Below are 22675 nucleotides of genomic sequence, written 5' to 3' on the forward strand. Positions count from 1 at the left end.
CTATAGCTTGTGTGACAAAGGCCTATCCCTGTTGCAACACAGTCCCCAAACATATTTTACAAAAACCTTTCCACAGTTTAAAATGATTGCTCCTCCTCTACATATTGTTCAAAAAGAGCACATGTGCCATCTATAAAGCTATATGTGCTTGTAGGTAGGCTGTTTCCAAACAGCCACAGGCCACAAGTTGGCTATACAATATTAGGCCTATATATAGGCTACTGTAAGCAGTTAACAACAGAGGGTCGCTATTGTTTATGTCATATCTTTACCATCAATTGAATTGACAAATCCTTCACTACTAATGTGGTTCAAATAAATATAGCTATATAAAAATAGCTGCTATCAGCATGCTAATATAGGCTACTGTAGGTCTAATAATTAATGCTACTGGTGAAATTATAATTGCACCAGTAACATAATTACTATAGTGGGTAAGCATGTGTTAAGATAGATATAAGCAAACATGTTTTGTGTTTTAACCATTTGCTTTTCCCATCCAGGGGGTCGGTGGAGATGATATTGCAGTTTGCACAGAAGATATTCTTTTGGCCACCTGCTGCTAGCTCTACAGCTGATCTACAGCGACATCTTGTGGTGAGTCAGTCCACCATGCAGTTATTAAAAGGCCACTGACTGTGCTTTCTGCCTGTCCAGAAGGGGGCGTCCTCACTCCAGAACGTATAACTGCTCAGGTGTTTTCTGTCAGCAGCACTGTCTATTCATGTACAGTACTGTGTGTTGTGTTGACTCAGATTCTTCAGAGACAGTGTCCAATTTAAGGCTAATTTTGGACAGTTTCGGACAAATGAGGTTTCCACCCAACATAGACGATATGTAGCACACTCTGATTGTGTGGTAAATATGGGTGTGATAAAGTACAAATTAGCATTAAGAGGCTGTGATTCCTTTCTTGTATTTCAATTGCTGTTTGCCAAACAATAATGCCTCTCCTCTCTCAGAAAGCCATATATTGTATCAGTTCAGTTGTATCGGTGTTACATGCAAGGAGACGTGACATTTTACGGACCACACAAAAATCAGTTTTGAAATTTACTATAATAGGATCTAAAGTTGTTCTAAAGTGATTAGGAAATTCAAGTAAAATAGAGTGTTTGCACAAAGTAACATTGGTCTCCCCATCTCTCCAGCTTCTTTAGTAAACAGAAAATACTATGTTTTCAGGTCGAGGTACCAATTTCATCAAAAGAGAGAACAGGATAAACAAGTGAAATTGAAAGTGATTAAATGAAAAAATGAGCAGACCAAATTGGAATTGAAGCCGGTAATACTGACTGGTAAATTTGGTGAGCCACCTGAAAATGTATTTTCTGTATATTAAAGAGCTGGAGAGATGTTACTGAACGAACACTATAGCAATGATTACTATCAGTATTAAAGAGCTTTCACCTTTTAACAAAACAACTTTTTGTTAATCTTAATCTTCCACTCTCTCTGACTCTGTCCGTTAGAAATCTCTCAGTATTTCTGTCTTGTATAGCACTTTGCTAATAATTGTGTCTGCAGCGTCGGAGTGGGGTGGGGTCTTCCTTTTTAAGGCAATTTAAATTATTTCGGGAGACATAGTCAAGGATGTCGGCACCCCGACTCACCTATCCTGGCATGGCTCACAATCCACATCCATATCATGTTTCTGAACATACAGATGGTAGCCATTCAAGCCCTGCCGGTGTCATCATTGAAGTCCACCTATATAGAAGTTCTCTAAGTGGGGTCCGGGGACCCCCGGGGGTCCTTGGGGAGGTTCCAGCAGGTCCCCAGCAAAATTAGGGACAGTGGGTTCAACCACTTAATCTGCGCATAATACAAAGGTAGTATTATGTAATGCCATTTACACTGCAATTTGGTGTGATTATTCTCATGCCAGACGCGTTTAACAGTGTTTGTGTGTGCGGTGTGGGTTGGCGCATCAGTGTCCCTGTGGCCCCCTGGTTTGACTATTGTAACAGTGCAAGTTTTGTGCCAATCTGAGAAAAAGAGCTCATGTGGCCCGGCTGGCCCCACAGTGCAAGTTTTGTGCCAATCTGAGAAAAAGAGCTCATGTGGCCCGGCTGGCCCCATAGGGGCCCAGACGTATTTGAAAACTTTTTTACTAATTTACTTTGTAGATTATTATTATTATTACAAAACACACTCACCAATTCAGCAATATATTTTGGCTATTTTCAAAATGTATCTTTTTAATACATTTTGAACTTGAAATGGGACCTTCAGCACTATGAGTACTTTTACTTTTGGTACTATAAGTACATTTTGATGGCAATACTTTTGTACTTTAAGTATAGTATATCTACATTGCAGTATTGACACTTTTACTTAAGTAAAGAATGTGAGTACCTTTTTCACCAGACCCCTGAACAGTGCTTGTGCCAGGTTTGATGCAGATTGGCACAGCTGTGCGCCTCACATATTATTTCTATGACGTCCACCATCCACCCATTAGGCAATTTTAATATACAGTATAGGATAGCAAAAAATACGGGGCACTGTGGTGCAGTCCATATAAACGTAGTCGCCCTTTCTGGCTCTGGAGCCTATGTGCTCAAGGGAGGGCAAAACTTTCCCGAGATTCCTTGCGAAGCACCGCGGAAGCATCGTTTGTTCGTTTGTGTAGAGCTACACAGGCAATTTGGACATCAGCCAAGAGGTGGTATCATCGTCCAGTTCAATTAGGCCGCTGACTCCATGTGGTGGCTTGAAGATTGGGCATTCATCGATGATGTGTTCAACAGTCTGTGGTTTTCCGCATTCGCAGAGATCAGTGGCAGACACTCCAATCATGTGCAGGTAGAGTTCGGTCTTAGCTACTCCAGAGCGAAGTCTGGAGTAGCGGAAGCATGAGCGTGTGTCACAGACCGCATGTTCGGGTCTGTAAGTCCCGGAAAAGATGCGCTGTGATTGGCCAGTAATCACTTGAGTGGCAGCGTGACGTAACGTGCCTTCCAGAATCCACACTTCCGGCGTACTTCCTTCCCCAGTGTAAAAGTCTTCCGCCCCTCCTTCAACACACATCGCTCCAACGAACTGCAGCGGCCAATGAGGCATCTATTTTTTAATATCTATGGTGCAGTCGGTAGCGCCTCACAGCTACAAGGTCCCGGGTTCGATTCCTGCCGGGGACGCTTTGGGCACTGGGGGTGTGTTCTGTTCTCTCCTCCGCGTCATCAGCGCTTGGGTTGGCGAAAGGGCCTTTCTGTGTGGAATTTGCATGTTCTCCCCGTGTCCCCTAGCAGCGTAGGTACCCTCACAAAAAACATGCAGTAATCCTGGTCTCTAAACTGCCTCCCCCTGGCCAGCCAGGGCGTCTGATGGAGGGGAAAGGAACTGGTTGGTATTACGTGTTCCTTCCACGCGTTGGGTGGAAACTCCCCCCTGTCATGTGATAAGAAGCGGCCTGCTCACTTCTCATGCATTGAAGGAAGCATGAGCTCAGTTCGGGGCTCTCCCCAGTTTGAGTGTAGCACCCAGGATTACAGTTTAGGCAATTGGCACTGGGTGAAAAAATGGGTTACAAAATTGTGGGATAAAAAAAAAAGGTTATACACAGAAAAACAAAAACTCCCATGACATGATGCCAAATTGAAAGTGGTCCATGTCAAGGTCAAGGTCAGGTTCATTAGTACAGTATGTCAGCTGGGCAATTCATTTTACTATCACATTAGCCAGAAATAGCAGATCTACAAGCTTGTAGATCTGCTATTTTCTGTGAAGATGTTTGATGTACAGGGAAAAGAAGAGCAGACCAAGCACCGAGCCAAAGGTCAAATTCACAAAGTATTGAGGGTTTAAGTGTTTAAATGTCTGAAAACACACATTTAACATGAATCCAATATGTAGTGTGGGTCCCTGCATGCTTCATCTCTCTCTCGGCTAAGGGGTCCTTGGCCTGAAAAGAAACCTTGAAGATCCCTGCTCTAAAGGTCACGTGTCTTCTCAGAAGGGTTGCAGGGCAGGCTATAACCCATGGCCTCTCTCTAGTCGCTACCTCCGCTCTGCCCCGGCTGGGTGTAGCTTCTCTGTTTTCAAGGAGAAAATGTTTTCCATTCCTGGGCTCAATGAATGCCAGCTTTGTCCCCCTTTCTGCCTCCATCTTGTGAGAAATCCCCCCTCAGTCCCTCCTCCCAGTCCTGCCCCACACCATCCGGCCCGGGCCTGCACAAACTTTACCTCCCAACCCCACCCCACCCCACCTCAACCAACCCACCCCCTTTCTGGTCTCACACAGGAAGAGAAACACACCGGTTGGGTCTGGGAGGGTGGGCTTTGATTCTGCCTGCAGTAATAGGCTCTGAAGAAATGCCTCAGCTTATAGAGCTAGTGTGGTTCTCAAACATTTTCATGGTTGGGGTTGTCAACTACTGTTGTACATCCTACTATAAATGTGCCACGTCTCTGCGTGCGTGCGTACGTACGTATGTACGCAGCCACTCAAGTGACTACTGGCCAATCAGCGCGTCTTTTCTGGGACTTGTCAGACCAGAACATCCGCTCTGTGGCGCACCGCTCATGCTTCCACTATATGCTTCGTAAGGAATCCCGTGAAAGCTTTGCCCCTTCCCGAGAACACATGCCCGAGAGCTGGAAGAGGCGCCCACCTTTATATGTCTATGGAGGCAGAGGCTGGGAATTCACCTGTAGAATTATCTGGCCAGGCCAGGCCAGGTCAGGCTCTGCCCACTGGCAGAGCCTGACCAGAGCCTTTTGTGGTGGTTCTGGACAACCGTGGCACTGCACTCTGTGTGGTGTAGTAGAGGCTCCGGGAGGGGTCCACGTGCACCCCCATTCTTTTATTTTTCTAGTTTGGATTTTTGGCATCCATAGGACCTCTAATAATGCAGATTTTGATGATCCCAAGAAAAAAACGTCCCAGAAGTGTGTTTTTTCAATCTTTTATTACCCCTACGAGACCGGCAGAATTGCTGTCTGGAACAACGGCGAGATTGTCTTTCGGAGGCTGTGGCACCCTCACATTTAGAGATAGACCAAAGATAGAGATACCATTTGATTCCAGACAATCTCAGGTTTCTATTGGGACCAACCCTGTCATGCCTACATTTTCCATCCATCCATCTTCAACCGCTTATCCGTAGTCGGGTCACGGGGGCAACAGCTCCACCAGAGTGCTCCAGACTTCCCTCTCCAGAGTAACATTAGTGACTTCCTCCTGGTGGATCCCGAGACGTTCCAAGGCCAGTGAGTCGATGTGTTTCCTCCAACTGCGAAGAAAACCCATTTCGGCCACTTGTATTCGCACCCTTATTCTTTCGGTCATGACCCACACTTCATGACCATAGGTGAGAGTAGGAATTGCTCTCACATTTGCCTACATTTTGGCGGGGGAAAAATGGCCATAGCCATTTTCCAAAAGGTGTCAGTAACTGTCACTTCAATATATGTGAATGGAATTGGGTTATATGGATACCTACAACCCTGTACAGACATGCCACATTTATGCCAATCTCATGCAGTTTTGGGCAAGAACCATGCAGTTTTATACATGCAGTACACATGTGTAATTTCCGCCTATTGTAAAAATGAGACAACTTTACTAAATGGTAAATGGTAAATGGTGCATTTATATAGCGCCTTTATCCAAGGTGCTTTACATAGATTGTGCATTACATTCACCCATTCACACACATTCACACACCGATTGCGGCGGAAGCCATGCAAGGTACCAACCAGCACATCGGGAGCAATTTGGGGTTCAGTGTCTTGCCCAAGGACACTTCGACATGTAGACAGGAGGAGTCGGGATTCGAACCGCCGACCCATGGATCATTGGACGACCTGCTCTACCTCCTGAGCCACAGTCACCCCTGTATCTATAGCTGCATGAGACCACTGTACTGTTTCTATAGCTGCATGAGAGCAATGTACTTTATCTATAGCTGCATGCAGTTTTGGGCAAGAACCATGCAGTTTTATACATGCAGTACACATGTGTAATTTCCGCCTATTGTAAAAATGAGACAACTTTACTGTATCTATAGCTGCATGAGACCACTGTACTGTTTCTATAGCTGCATGAGACCAATGTACTTTATCTATAGCTGCATGAGACCACTGTTCTGCATCTAGATATCACTGTACTGTATCTAGACCACTGTACTGCATCTATACTGCACAAGACGACTGTACTGCATCTATACTGCACAAGACCACTGTACTGCATCTACACTGCACAAGACCACTGTACTGCATCTACACTGCACAAGACCACTGTACTGCATCTAGACTACTGTGCTGCATCTATAGACCACTGTACTGCATCTACACTGCACAAGACCACTGTACTGTATCTAGACCACTGTACTGCATCTATACTGCACAAGACCACTGTACTGTATTTATTACACTGTACTGCATCTATACTGCACAAGACCACTGTACTGCATCTAGACTACTGTGCTGCATCTATACTGCACAAGACCACTGTACTGTATCTAGACCACTGTACTGCATCTACACTGCACAAGACCACTGTACTGTATCTAGACTACTGTGCTGCATCTATACTGCACAAGACCACTGTACTGCATCTAGACTACTGTACTGCATCTACACTGCACAAGACCACTGTACTGTATCTAGACCACTGTACTGCATCTATACTGCACAAGACCACTGTACTGCATCTAGACTACTGTACTGCATCTACACTGCACAAGACCACTGTACTGTATCTAGACCACTGTGCTGCATCTATACTGCACAAGACCACTGTACTGTATCTAGACCACTGTACTGCATCTATACTGCACAAGACCACTGTACTGCATCTATACTGCACAAGACCACTGTACTGCATCTAGACCACTGTACTGCATCTATAGACCACTGTACTGTATCTAGACCACTGTGCTGCATCTATACTGCACAAGACCACTGTACTGTATCTAGACCACTGTGCTGCATCTATACTGCACAAGACCACTGTACTGTATCTAGACCACTGTGCTGCATCTATACTGCACAAGACCACTGTACTGTATCTAGACCACTGTGCTGCATCTATACTGCACAAGACCACTGTACTGTATCTAGACCACTGTGCTGCATCTATAGACCACTGTACTGTATCTAGACCACTGTGCTGCATCTATAGACCACTGTACTGTATCTATAGCTGCATGAGACCACTGTTCTGCATCTAGATATCACTGTACTGCATCTAGACTACTGTGCTGCATCTATAGACCACTGTACTGCATCTATACTGCACATGACCACTGTACTGCATCTAGACTACTGTGCTGCATCTATAGACCTCTGTACTGTATCTATAACCCACTGTACTACTACTGTATATAATATAGACCATTAGATGCAGTACGCATCTATAGACCCCATACATTGACCACTGCTACTGTAAATAGATCACTGTACTGTATCTCTACTAAACTCAACACAAAATATATTTATAAAGCACATTTAAAATAACCACGCACGCACGCACGCACGCACGCACGCACGCACGCACGCACGCACGCACGCACGCACGCACACACACACACACACACACACACACACACACACAAACATCTTAATGTGCTCAGTTTCCAGTTTCAGTCGAGTCTACGAAACTTTAGATTGCTTTTATGGTGATCATTTTCTATTGAGCAGAGCTGCAGTGCGCTGAATGGTGACTGAAGCCCTTATTAGCCACAGTTAAATCCATTTCAGAGATTTAATGCATAATTTTATACATGCTTCAAACAGGCCATGGGCCAACATGTGTCACTGAGGCTAAATGGAATTCCTTCCTCTTTGCCAAATTGACGCTCATTCACATTCCTCCACTTCGGTGACACTGTGACACAACCCTGGCAGGGACTAGAGATACATCACACACACACGCACGCACGCACGCACGCACGCACGCACGCACGGACGGACGGACAGACACACATACACACACAAAGGCCTTTGAATTGAATTGAATTGAATTGAATTGAATTGAATTGAATTGAATTGAATTGAATTGAATTGAATTGAATTGAGTTGAGTTTGGGGAGGAGGACGACACAATGATATTATAGTAAAGCTTTGGAATGATGTACAGTATCTGTGTTTGTGTGTGTGTGTGTGTTTGTGTGTGTGTGTGTGTGTGTGTGTGTGTGTGTGTGTGTGTGTGTGTGTGTGTGTGTGCGTGCGTGCGTGCGTGCGTGCGTGCGTGCGTGCGTGCGTGCGTGCGTGCGTGCGTGCGTGCGTGCGTGCGTGCGTGCGTGCGTGCGTGCGTGCGTGCGTGCGTGCGTGCGTGCGTGCGTGCGTGCGTGTGTGTGTGTGTGTGTGTGCGTGCGTTCGTGCATGCGTGCATGTTTTAAATCAATGCCCTATACTTGATCATTCTACAGTGTCACACAAGTATCAAAAGTAGCAGATTTTGAGCTTGTAGGTCTGCTACTGTTTGCTGTTGAATCCTGACCTGTTTTGGACATGAGGTTTCCACCCGACAGAGACGATATTGTTGCTGGCCGGAGGAAACCTCAAAACTCCATTTATGTGGTTTTTGATTTTATTCCATAAATCAGTGCTATTGAACACCCTTTACATCTGTGTGTTGTTTCGAATATATTGAACCGATGGAAAGTAGTACAAAACGCATTGGACAAAACCTCTTAACTCCATTGGACCCTCAAACTGTCTGCTAAAACAGCTAACTCCACCACCGTTCTCCTTCTCATGAAAGTAATTGACAATATCTAAAGTCACAACACCAACTTTGATGAGGCAGTATTGCATCGTTTAAAAATATAGGTTTTTATTAATTTCCTTAAAAACGTATATTTTTCATTTATTTTGGAGTTATGAGGTTTCCTCCGGACAGCAGAGATATCATACATTTAACCATTTATTGCAGCAAATGGAATACAGAACAATATTTGGTTCAGATGGCCAAGCATCAGAACCATAAGAGTGGGCTCAAAGCAAGACAGTAGCTGTGTGCTCTATGCACTGCAGCCATATTGGGAAAAAATGGGCCTCTTCCTTACTTCCTTCACAGGTGTTACCAATGATACTAATGAAGGCTCTGCCTCTGTTCCATTTAGTGTAACGTAGTAGTTATCAAACCTTTTTTATTTCAAGGACCTCCATTACTCTGAGAGTGTACAAATGGATTCCGTTTATACACAGAGGGGAACCCCTCTAAAGGAACCATAAGGGTCACTAGTCTGGAACCACACTTTGAGACCCACTGGCGTAGCAGAGTGTTTCCAGTGAGTCAACATGCACAATATCAGCACCCTGACTGTTCGGCCACAATGGAACACAACCTTAATTAGCAATTTAGCATCATTGGTAAAACCTTTGAAGGAAGTAAGGAAGCAGCCCAATTTCTTTCCAATGTGGCAGCTGGTCATGCATTATCTTTCTTGGAGGGCTGCAATTTGAAGGCCTGTTACGTCACACTGTGGCACATCAAGATCTGTCCCACTTCATAGCCCGTGGCCTCCAAACTACCTGAATTAGGACACATCTATTGAATTTAGGGGTGGGCCATATGGAAAAATATATTATCACGATATTTTTCAAGCAGTATCACGATACATGATATTATCACAATATTTTTTCATGCAATTTTTAGGGTTATTGTTCAAGTTACTTAACAGTATAGCCTGGTCCAGCCGGCGTGCTTTCTGGTCTAGAGGGGTGGGTAGTGCGTGGAGCTTGCACTGGATAATATTGGTTCACCGATCTGAGTATTTCCAATTTACTCCACTCCAATTTACTTTACTCCATTTATTACATCACAGAGGCAAATATTGTACGTTTACTCCACTACATTCTTTTGAAAACGTAAGTTATATACTGTAGTTACTTTGTAGGTTTTGATTATTGTTACAAAATAAACCACTCCAGTCCTATACATTTCGGGCATTTGAAAATAGCCGATTTAAGGGGCACGGTGGCACAGTCGGTAGTGCTGTCGCCTCACAGCTAGAAGGTCCTGGGTTCAATTCCCGCTGGGGACGCTGTGGGCGTGTTCTCTCCTCTGCGTCATCAATGCCCATACCCGAGGCAGGTTTGGCGAAAGGGCCTTTCTGTGTGGAGTTTGCATGTTCTCCCTGTGCCCCCTTGGGTAGGTACCTCGTAACCCTCACAAAAAACATGCTGTAATCCTGGTCTCTAAACTACGTCCCCCTGGCCAGTCAGGGCGCCTGATGGAGGGGAAAGGAACTGGTCGGAATAACGTGTTCCACACGCTACGTCCGGCCAGGGAAACTCTCCCCTGTCAGGTGAAAAGAAGCAGCTTGGACTCCTCATGCATAGAAGGAAGCATGAGCAGGTCAGTCCTCTGCCCCCCCAGGTTGGCAGAGGAAGTGTAGCGCCCAGGATTACATTGGATAATTGAAACTGGGTGAAAAAATGGGTTGCAAAAATCGTGGGATAAGAAATATCCGATTTACAAGCTCACAATGCAATGAAGTACATCTTGATGATGTCATCAAGTACATCTTGACAACATCATCAAGATGTACTTCACCATGTTAATGATTTTTTGAGTGGTGTAAACCACTCCTACGACTGGCTTTGTTAGTTTACGTGTCTGTCTGTCTGTTCGTACCAAAAAATGAGCATGGTTGCTATGGTCACCCAGTTCACACGGGTGTGATTTCATTACGTCAGACATTACGTCAGACCACAGCTGATCAGTCTATATAAGACCTTACACCACTCAGTTCACACGGGTGTGATTTTTTTTTCAGACCTCCAGTTACAGTCAACAGCTCTAATATATATATATATATATATATATATTTTTTTTTTTAATATTTTTTTTTTTGCGGCTTACGCCTTTTATTGGTTTTTGAAGGGACAGACAGTAGGCTGACAGGAAACGGGAGAGAGATGGGGGAAGACATGCAGTAAAGGCCGTGTCGGGCTCGGGAGTCGAACCCGCGGCACACTGCGACTGGATTACCAGTCGGGTGCCCAGACGGTTACGCCACCGCCTGGGCCGCTCTAATGTATATTAATGACATAGTAAAATGTTGAAAATGAGTGGAATTCTCCTTTAAGTATAAACCACCACTTAGCACCCAGGGGTGATCCGTTCTCCTCTCCATGCATGGGGCAGGGTACAGACAACACTGTGTGTCTCCATGCATGGGGCTGGGTACAGACACCACTGTGTGTCTGTATCTCCATGCATGGGGCTGGGTACAGACACCACTGTGTGTCTGTGTCTCCATGCATGGGGCTGGGTACAGACACCACTGTGTGTCTCCATGCATGGGGCTGGGTACAGACATCACTGTGTGTCTCCATGCATGGGGCTGGGTACAGACACCACTGTGTGTCTGTATCTCCATGCATGGGGCTGGGTACAGACACCACTGTGTGTCTCCATGCATGGGGCTGGGTACAGACACCACTGTGTGTCTGTGTCTCCATGCATGGGGCTGGGTACAGACACCACTGTGTGTCTGTGTCTCCATGCATGGGGCTGGGTACAGACACCACTGTGTGCCTCCATGCATGGGGCTGGGTACAGACACCACTGTGTGTCTCTATGCATGGGGCTGGGTACAGACATCACTGTGTGTCTCCATGCATGGGGCTGGGTACAGACATCACTGTGTGTCTCTATGCATGGGGCTGGGTACAGACACCACTGTGTGTCTCTATGCATGGGGCTGGGTACAGACATCACTGTGTGTCTCCATGCATGGGGCTGGGTACAGACATCACTGTGTGTCTCCATGCATGGGGCTGGGTACAGACACCACTGTGTGTCTGTATCTCCATGCATGGGGCTGGGTACAGACACCACTGTGTGTCTGTATCTCCATGCATGGGGCTGGGTACAGACACCACTGTGTGTCTCCATGCATGGGGCTGGGTACAGACACCACTGTGTGTCTCTAATATAGTCTGTGTGGACGGCAGACCAGGCGGACACTGTGCCCAAAACCTAGACACCCTCTAGACCCCTGGAGCCTCGTACAGTCCTGAAACCCCCTCCCTCTCTCTCTCTCTCTCTCTCTCTCTTCGTCACCATCTCTTCCCATTCCCCCGACCCCCCGACCCCCGCCAACCCCCCCACCCATCCTCCCCATACCTTCCACACCCCCCCCTCATCCTCCTCATCACCCACCCAGTGTGGCGGTCGGGGCGGGGCGGGCTATCCCGGCTGCCCCTGCCATCTCACAGCATTCCAAGGGCCCTCTGCTCGGCTCCGCTACACACAGAGGCCTATTGTATGACTCTGTTCTACTGGGAGATGGTTGGGAAGCTAGTAGCTCCTCTACTACGCCCGTCCAAAAAACTAAAAAATACAAACGTGTAGTAGAATGGATAGTATAGTGGTGGAATAAGTGCTCCCATTGTTGGACTTGAGTAAAAGTAGCCGATACCACAATGTAAGGCTTGGTAAATAAAGTTCTGTATTCAAAGTGTTTTAACTTGATACAAAGGCATTGGTGTTGAAATGTATACTTAAAGTAACAAAAGTACTCGATTATATTGCAGAATGTCCCAATTGCGATTATCTCAAATAATTGTGATTAGACGATTATGTAGCTAATAATTGTGACAAGCCTAAGAATCAGTGGTATATAAAGTACAGTGTACATATTGTGATGGTTTAGGAGATCAATGCTGTCTTTTATAACATCAAACATTGAGTCAGGATTTATTTAGCTCCTCCACTTCCTTCATTACTGCTGTTCTTTCTCCATCCATGTTTCTTTTGGAGAAGTGCCATGGTCATATTATAGTCACATGAAACTGTATACATAATCATAAGCGTATACTTCTTCCTTATGATTTCAGGTGCATGGCTTAAAATAGATTTTATGAATTTGAAGAAGTTTGACCAAAGTGCAATAGGCCTACAAGGTCAAAAATAAATAAAAAAGGACAAAGACAAACAGATAAGACAACAAGGCATAAAAGAGGCAAAACAAATATTGCATTACAAAACAGAAATGTAAAGGGCTATAATAGAAAAATCATGGCCAGGGTTTACACAATCAAACTGGGTCAAAGGCCAAGGTGGAAAAATTAGTCTCCTCGGAGCACAGGTCTCCGCCAGGTCAGGTAGGTTATTGTGGATTGGGGGAATTGTTGTTGATGGAGTTATTGCACAGGCACAAAGGCCCAAACGCTAAGCAAGTTGAAAAATCTAGTAGCACACACATAATTTTAGGGGCACGATGAAAAGTTATCAAATAATGTGTTTTTCTTTAATAAAGTGATATGAGGCAGGGTGGGCAATATGGCAAAATACTATATCATGTTATCTTTTCAGCCATTATGATAATGATATTTATCACAATATTGTTTTTATGTTGGTTTTTATATAATCTACAGTATATAATCATTTTTTTTGGCTGGCTGGGTGGGTATGAGCACGAAAACAGCATGGCTGTTTTTCACCACCTGTGCGCAATTTAACACACACACAAACACACATGCACATATTAACTGTATATATGATGATTTCGGGTGTGCCACTACAGTACAGTGACAGTACAGTACAGTAGAGGGTACAGTATAGGGACCCCCACACGGTAACTCTGTCATTTCTCAACCGTTTCGGACGTGGGGCGGCTCGCCGGATTCGGCCCGGCCCCCTGGCTGTGGTCCTGTGGGTCTACAACTTCCGGGGACCCCCCAGGGACCCCCACACGGAGTTGCACCAATCACTTCACACAGGTGTCATTTTATGCACATAGATAGATAATCAATATTTTTTTATGTTGCTCATAGATACAGATAGATAGATAGATAGATAGATTTATAGATTTATAGATAGATAGATAATCTATCCGTTTTTATCCTGCTGTTCTATCATGATTAGATGTGTATGCGCCAATTAATAAAGTAAACTAACTTTTAAGTGAAAAGGGGGCAGGTATTTATAAGAATGTATTCTTCTTCCTGCTCCTTTTCATATTATAGTCACATGGTCAGTTATTATCTTGTCCGTACAAGATAATATCTCGTCCGGACAAGATATTATCTCGTCCGGACAAGATATTATCTCGTCCGGACAAGATAATTATTATCTCGTCCGGACAAGATATTGAATGCATTAGTAGACTACTAACTTACTAAGGACCGACATCTAATGGTGCGTTCACACCAGATGAAACAATGCAAAGACTCGGTGTGCGTTGATTTGGAGCAGCTGCATGGGAGGGGCAGGGTGGTGTGGTGGAAGCAAGATCTTCAAGCTAAGGACGCATTGAGCCTTGACACGTTGTTAGCTTGTAGATCTGCTCTTTTTGGCGAACGACACTGCCGTACTACAGAAATATAAATTAATGTATAGAACTGCGACTCATAGAATGTGCACTTGCAGAGCCGTGTATTTATTCCAATTGAACTGTCAAATTCTCTAGTCGCACGGGTGCTACAAATTGCATTTAACAATTCGCACGGCCCTGCAGGCACACAACATTTGGATGACAATCTTCGCCAATCAGAATGGAATTTTTGCATTGGCTATTCAAAAATAGCAGATGTACAAGATCACAGCGCAAACTTGTACATCTGCTGTGTGAGAACTACTGATTTAGAAAGGCCTTTTGTAGAATCAGCATCATGTCTTAATGGGTTAAATTGTTAAATTGTAATTATCAAACATAAATATCAAACATTATCATGATAGTCTGCTTTTCCCTAAATAGGAAATGCATGTGTTTTCAACAGATTTTATTTAATACAGTAGTCCTTATCCGTTCGAATATATGAACACCAAATTATGTACGGTGTGGGTAATGTGATTTAATTTATGTTATTGATGTATTTTGAGGTGTAGCCTACTGGTCTGGTCTCAGAGGCACTTGCCCGTTGGGCAAGTAGTACAGGACATTGTAAAATAATTTTAACATATTTTTTACTTTCTACTTGCATGCTTGAAACGCTTCCTTTCCCAGTTGAAAACTATGTTTGTGGGAAAGTGGTTCCCAAAGTGGGGTCCGGGGACCCCCAGGGGTACTTGAGGGAGTTCCAGGGGGGACCCAGCTAAATGATAATTTGGAACCAAATGGACCCTTATGGGTCTGTACAATATAAATCGGGGGTCCCAGAGATAGAAATGCTATTAAATGGGGGTCCGTAGACTAATTCATGTCAAACTGGGGGTCCTTGAAATTAAACGGGTTGAAAATCACTGCTAGAGCCGTAAAAATCTTCTCTTATGGTGGTCCCTGGCATATCTTTTACAAATGGGGGTCCGCGAGATAATTAGTGTCAATTTGGGGGTCCTTGACATGAAAAAGTGTGGGAACCACTGCCGTAACCCACATAATGGGCAACGTGCATTGTGTTGACCATTCTTTGCCGTAGTTGTTGTTCTTCCATTTGGAGGACACCCCTCATTACGCTAAATTGATGAAGTACCTTTTTCATCAGGAGTCTACGCAGGAGAGAAAAACATGTAAAAGGATTATTTAAAAATAAATAAATGAAAACGGTAAATGAAAAAATACGCCCCCCTCACGTATTTGAAGGACAATATCAGTCACCAGAAAAAGGACAGGTGTCTTTGATGAATCTATCATGGTTAAAAGGGAGTTTGAAGTTGCAATGGGTTTGTAATAAGGGGACGGGGCAGCTATGAATATCAAATATCTAAATACTGAATTGAGCAACTTAAAAACTGTCTGTGGTGTCCAAATAAGCCTGAATATTTTGATACCAATACTAAAATAGTAATTTTTTAATTCTGGACTTTATACTTGCGAGTATTTTTACATGCAGTATTGATTATTTTTTACTTAAGTAACTGAATTGAATACTTTTTCCACCACTGAATGTCAACATGAATGACCAGAGAGGGGATATCAAAAGACCCCCCCCCCCCCCCTTCCCCCACACTCCCTCCCTTCCTCCCCCCCAGCAAATCCCACCCTGTGTGTGCAGTTAATTAACCCTGTGTGGACTGCCTGGCACCCAGTATTGGTACAGCTGGGTTGCTGCTGTAGTGTAAATTCCTGGTGGTTTTGTCAGTGGGGGTGGTCGGCATATCAGGACTGTTGGTTCAGCTCTAACGGAGGCATGCGGGATTCAAACCCCTGCGCACACGTTTGACCAAGAAGAACACATTGTTGTCTCCGACAGCAGCTGTCCTCCCTCACTCCAACCTATCCTGACCATAACTAGCCTAGCCCCCCACTCACTCCTTTAGGATGCTTCACAGCTTCTCTTAAGTTCTGAGTCCCCTACAGTAGGTTCATAGTTTTACACTGGCCCCTGGGCGCAGTCCGAAGAAAGAGAAAAGAAAGAGACAAGAAAAAACATCGGACAAGGCAAACAAGACTAGGATAAGAACTCAGTCACCCTGTGAGTCAGTCACAACAGGAGTCAGGAGGGAGTAGAAACTAAACACACAATCCACTAAAACACAAAACAACAAGTGACTTTTGAAAGGTCACTCACTCAATCAACCAATCAATCAATCAATCAATCAATCAATCAATCAATCAATCAATCAATCAATCAACCAAAAATAGTCTCTCAATCCAGACAGCTATTCCTAGATATGCTTTGACTAATTTGATGTACATTAGGCGAAATGCATTTCAGTGTTCATTTTGACAGAAAATGTTGATAGTCTATTAAATAAAATTCCATTTTGTTTTAGTCAGTCTTTTGAATTAAATTCCATATAGTTTTAGTCATATTTTAGTAATCTGATTTTTTTTTACTTTCAACTAAATCTACAGTCATCATAGGTCAGTTGTAATAAATTGAATGAAATTACACACCCTGAAGAAGCCGATACGTGTTGGTGTATTTTAATGTCTCTAGTCCAAACCCACCTGGACCTGGATTCATATGCCTTTGATCATCATTTTTCCTCTCTCCAAAATAAAACATTTCGTTTTTCTTTTTATTGATTTATTTTTTGGTAATTACGTCTAGTATTTTTGAAAGACAAAACGTTTTATGGCAGTCAACACAAGTGAAAATGAAAAAACAAAACAAAACAAAAACAACATCAGAATGAATCACAGAAACAGAAAAAGAAGTGTGATCTTTATTGAATCGTGGCCCAAGAATGGTGATAAAGGTGAGGTGATTATTCCAACCGCTAACCCCAATGATTAGTGAATCTAGCCACTCTTACAAGCTCGCAACGGACATCACATTTTGATGCACTGTGAGGTTGTATAGGTCTGATTTTTCGCTATGAATCGTGATAACTGATTCTTCCCGCGTCTGTTCTCTCCTGCTGAACAAGAACGCTGACCAACACAGAACTGACCTGAGATCTGTTTGTTGCTGCTTGGGAGTTGAGCAGGAAAAGGCTTCAAAAAGGTTCTTTCCTGTACGTGTGAAGGAATGAAGGAGCTGTGCAGAAGGTCATGACCTCTGGAATGACTGTGCATTGCTGCATGACAAAGATCTTCTTTCATCTCACTCACCTGTGGTTCTATCTGCCACAGAGATACATGACCACACAAACATCACACACTGTGGTTCTATCTGCCACAGAGATGCATGACCACACACACATCACACAAAGTAGCAATACCACAATGTAGAAATATTCTGTGACGACAACAAGCCCACATATTTAACATTTGGCTTTAGTGAAAAGTTAAACGCAGTAAAACAGACCTGAGTTGCAGTGGTTTCTCAAAATGCAACACAGAATTGCACTTTTCAATGACTGCTGTACGGTCTTACAATTATTCGGCCCATTCATGACAATCGTCTTTAGTGCTTTTGTAAGTACTCTAGTGAGTTAGTCTTAGAGCACACTATTTATCTAACTTAACCCTTTCCTCATGTGCAGTGACATTTAGTTCACTGATATTCTGGGGTTTACGTTTTGCAACCATCCTCTACAGCAGGGGTCTGCAACCTTTTTGACAAGTATGTTTTTATTAGTCAGTGTGCCATATCAACATTAAATTTAACTAGAAAATAATGCTCCTGAAGAAACAGTGTGGGCTTGAGTAGCTCTCTACTCGATGATGATGTATTGACCCACACGTGGCGTCACAGCCTCCCTCTGTCTTCCTATTGGTTGACCCACATGACATCACAGCCCTTAGGGAAAACCGCCCCGGGAATAATTTCGATAACGGTAATTATGTTGAACAGTTGTTCTACATGCTGTCAGGCTGGCATTGCAGCCTGGGTTGCCCGGACCCACCACGCCGGCGGCCCACTTCGAATTATGATGATTTTAATAGTAGAGACCTCCACCGTCAATAGACATACATGCATTATGAACTATGATTATTTTAATAGTGGATAGACCTCCTGCTCCAATAGACATACAGTAGTGTACACATGGTTCTGAACTGTCCACAGCCCACCTGACAGAGTGAATAGACAGAAATGATGTCATAATGAGCATTAGTGAGCACCAATTATACGAAGACACGGTTGAAAATGGGTGAAGTGCTCCTTTTGACATGAACATCTAATAATAACTAATTGCTGTCATGTTTATTCTCCCGTTGGTCTGCTTCTCACAGCACTGTGTTAACCTGTCCCTGTCTAAACAGGCCACAGCTGCCTCCTAATCAGTGGTGGAAAGTACATTTACTTAAGTACTACAATTTTGAGGTATTTGTACTTTACTTCTACTCCACTACATCTTGGGTCAAAATGTTGTACTTTTACTCCACTACAATTATTTGAAAACTTTAGTTACTCGTTATTTTGTAGATTGTGATTATTATTACAAAGCATACATTAACCACTTCAGCCCTATATACATTTCGGACATTTGAAAATAGCCGTTTTACGTTGTAGATCTGCTATTTTCAAAAGAGTTTTTTTATTTGAAAACTGGGACATTTCCACTTTCTACTTTAAGTACTTTTAAAGTACATTTTAAGTACATTTTTATACCAATGCTGTACTTTTACTCAAGTGCATTTTGAATTCTGGACATTTACTTGTAACAGAGTATTTCTACATTGCAGTATTGATACTTTTACTTAAGTAAGACCAGAGTAATCTAGTAAGAGAGTGGCGACACGATCTCGCCGCAAAGCGGGGTGCTATGGGCTATACAGTAGTTCCAAACATTGGAACTATCCCATTGAGAATGAGCACTTCCACATTCCATTGTTACAATGGGAGTCAACACTAGTGTTGCCACTCTCTTACTAGATTACTCTGAGTAAAACATGAGAGTACTTTTTCCACCACTGCTCTTAATCTACATCTCAACTTCAATCCTTTGTGAGACAGAAAACACATTCTAATAAGCTTTCATTCATCTGGTTAAGGATGCTGCTTTATCTTATACCGTGTCTATCAAACATTTTGAAAACCTTTACGATGGAAAGTAACGTCTGCTTGAGTTAGAACTTTTAAGGGAATTGTTCCAGGTCATTCTCAGGTCTGACATATCAATCTAGGCACGCCTGCAACAGGTTTAGAGCCTTTTTTATCACTGGATATATTGAAACATACATTATTTTGTATCTTAAACAATTATCAATTGAGTGATCCATCGATGTCACAGCACGGTTAAAAGTGATTATTCTTATTGATGCAGGCTTCCCCAATTAAAAGAAAGTAAACATTTAAAATAATGAATGGAGAATAAAAACATGAAATGACAAATAGAAAGGAACATAAAATGCATGAAAATAACATCAGGTTAAACTGTGTCATTTAGTTTAGAAGTAGCCTACTACATGAAAGTACTTAGGCTATTTAAAAGTAACATTTAGTATAATACAATAAAAAAGGTAGAGCTTTCCAGGCATTTGCTAGATAAGTCTGTTATTGTGCTGCTGATGCTCAACACAGCAATTACCTACAGAAGCTGTATTTAAGTTCTCAAGAGGACACAACTCACAACTCCAGCTGCTCTTGTGGCTTGTTGGCCAGTAATAACTGTACAGCCAAAGGCTTATACTGTACACTCCACACTCCTGTAGTGGCCGTACCTAAGCAGAGATATCATTTACTGTTATTTTTCTAACGGCTAATAAAAACTAAGCTATGATGACTAAAACTATGACTATTGAGAATTTTGTCAAGAAATAAAAACTAGACTAAAATAGGGGAGGGGGGGGGGGGGGGGATGCTTAGTGGAGAAGAGATCCAGTAGAACTAAAAGACAAGTCATTTTATGTTTGGTTGCGCTCGGGTGTTGCGCTCTGAAAATAGCAGAACTGCAAGCTCACAACATGTAGGCTACAGTAGATTGTCTACCTTATATGACTGTCAAAATCAACACTGCTCTATTTTATTGCTCAGCTATCCGAAAACATATCTATAAGCTCCCAGTTTGAGCACCGTCCCCCTTGGCCCATTCCATAATCCATCCCTGCCATCCCTGGTGCCATGGATCTACTACATTTTGATTAGTAGTTCCATCACTTTGTCTTCCCTAGTGTAAATGTCCGTAGTGTATTGTCACATTACAAACAGAGTGCTTTGCTTTACTGCCCCGAACATAGAGGCAAAATAATAATAATTATATATATATATATCAACAAAAAAGTATTTTTGGGTAAGCGAGGCCTTGCAGGTCACGGGGGGAAGGGTCCTGGGAGAAAAGCAGCCCCCACAGATGGAACAGAACAGTGGGGCTGGGTGGGTAGGTGGGTGCTTGCCTGCTTGGTGGTGGGATGGGCAGGGGAGGAGGAGGAGGGGAGCAGTAGTAGGACGGGGATCCGGTTCGGGTTTCACCTCCACTGGGGGTCTAGGGGGACGGACTGCTAGTTCCGAATATACGAACAACCATAGGAGGCAGGGTGGACATAAAACCGTGGTGCATTGCCCTGACACGGTGGGTTCAGAGTGCTGGCAGTTTGGGGGCCCCGCGTTTTTGGATTCCACTGAAGATCCTGGGAGGGTTTTGACTGCATGGTTCTATCAAGTCTCTGATATCCGGGAAGAACGACCTCACCTCACCACCCATACCACTGCAACAACCGACTGAGTCCGCTCAGTTTATTTCTGCACCCCAAAGGCCCTGTGCATGTCTAACATTTAGACATGTTCAGCTTTGTGGATTCAAGGACTGTCCTGCTACTCATAGCATCCCAGGTGGTTTTACTAGCCGTTGTCAGATGTCAGGAAGAGGATGACCGTAAGTTGACACACATTAATGATTCTTTAATTTTTACTTTGCAAAAGAAAAAAGGTCTGGGGATTTGTCATGCGGGTGACATTTCCAAAGTTTTTATTTTTTACCAGTTTAATTGATTTTTTCCCCCAGAACAATAGTGGAACAATTGATCAAAAGCAAGTGGCTTTGGTGTAAAATATGACGGAAATGGATTTGCTTTGGTTTCTTTTGGTTTTTATTCTTATGACGAGCAAACAAAAACAGCTGCTGGGAATGTCTTTTCATTATGATCTCTTATTATTTAAAGGCTATTTCATGCATTTAAAAAAACATATATCTTATGTTAATGATCAGAAGCAATGAACAGGTTGTTGTTGTAGAGGACATGACACGGTCCTGACAGGAGCAAAGGTGAGGCTGTCAGGGTACATCTGTGAGGAATGGAGCACCAGGTACAGGTGAACAAGCATCCTTTTGTTCACCTGCGTCTGGGTCTGCTTGGTTTTCTGCTTGCTTGTTTGAAAACTTCTATTGTACTTTCACTGACAGTCTGTAGAGGACAAATCATTATGGTTTTTAGGGTCAAGAAACCAGTGATCTTTAGCCACTTATACTTAGTTGACCGAAGTCCCTCAGGGTTAACCCCGCCTGTTTTCCCTCGACAATAAATAATAGCTGAAATTAGCCAATCTACAAGCTCACAACGTCTGCTTGTTTTTATTTTTGCCAAATGTTTGCCCCTAAACAGGGGACACTTGGGTTCATAGAGGACCTCCTCTTTCTTGCACATTTCATAAATGATGCTTTTTTGGAAGCTATTTGAAACGAGGGCTTTGTTGTTAATTAATTGCATCTAGGGCTAAACCAGAGTCACGGGTTGTGGCTCTAATAGAGTTGGGGTTTCCTAATGCGAGGTGACGGGGTCAGACATTGCTTGACCTTTAGACTAGCAGGCTCAAAGGGAACAGCAAGAGGAGTGGCAAGTTTATAATTCCATCACGGCAGAACCAAGGCAACACAGCAGAAAAGATTATATGAAAGATGGACATAAAGATCGACTTTAGAAAGAGGTTAATAAACCTTGTTTGATGAAGCTGCACTTTCAGCACATTATTCTGCCTTTTCTGCATTTTCGGCACATTTTATGCCATCCCAGTATACATTAGCTTCTATCAACGCATGACATCCCATTCAATTAAAGTTGGGGAACAGGGGAGAACAAGGGAACTCTTGGCCCAAAGCCACTGCTTGCCGTGCAGAGCTCACGTTAAACAAGATCTTGTAACATGTACATGCTAAGAATCAATTTCACATAAACGCTCAAAAAACAAATAGCGGCATTTAGAGTAGGCTGGGGACCGGACCAGAAATACACACAACACAAGCTGGCCATTCTTAATATGCCCGTGTGTTTGAACTGGCTCTTGACACAGCTCCGACATCCAGATGCCGGAGAATTTTAGAAGGAGCTCCTTGTTGACATAAGGCAGCAGCTTGTCAATTGTGCACAGTCTCCTCTGGCTGTGAGAGAGGTTCATTCATGGGCTCCGCAAAGCACCGCAGGGCCTGCAGGTTAAACACACAGCCTGGAATACCTTGAATAGCCCCACACTTCACCACTTGAGCCCCTCGCGTCCCTTATTC

At 43.5% G+C, this 22675-nt stretch overlaps 2 protein-coding genes across 3 annotated transcripts in view; one reads left to right on the forward strand and one right to left on the reverse strand.

The window, feature by feature from the left end:
- Positions 1 to 22675, reverse strand: part of LOC306937603 (glycerol-3-phosphate dehydrogenase [NAD(+)], cytoplasmic) — a 359426-nt gene that overhangs the window by 145942 nt on the left and 190809 nt on the right. The gene's annotated exons all lie outside the window — the stretch shown is intronic.
- col2a1a (collagen, type II, alpha 1a) overlaps positions 1 to 22675 on the forward strand; it is a 64445-nt gene that overhangs the window by 127 nt on the left and 41643 nt on the right. Inside the window, exon 2 of the mRNA XM_079517630.1 lies at positions 504 to 597. The gene's annotated coding sequence lies outside the window, so the exon portion shown is untranslated. The remainder of the gene's footprint in view (positions 1 to 503; positions 598 to 22675) is intronic.

The sequence above is a fragment of the Electrona antarctica genome, assembly GCF_951216825.1.
Source record: "Electrona antarctica genome assembly, chromosome: 2".
In the NCBI taxonomy this organism is placed as follows: Eukaryota; Metazoa; Chordata; class Actinopteri; order Myctophiformes; family Myctophidae; genus Electrona; species Electrona antarctica.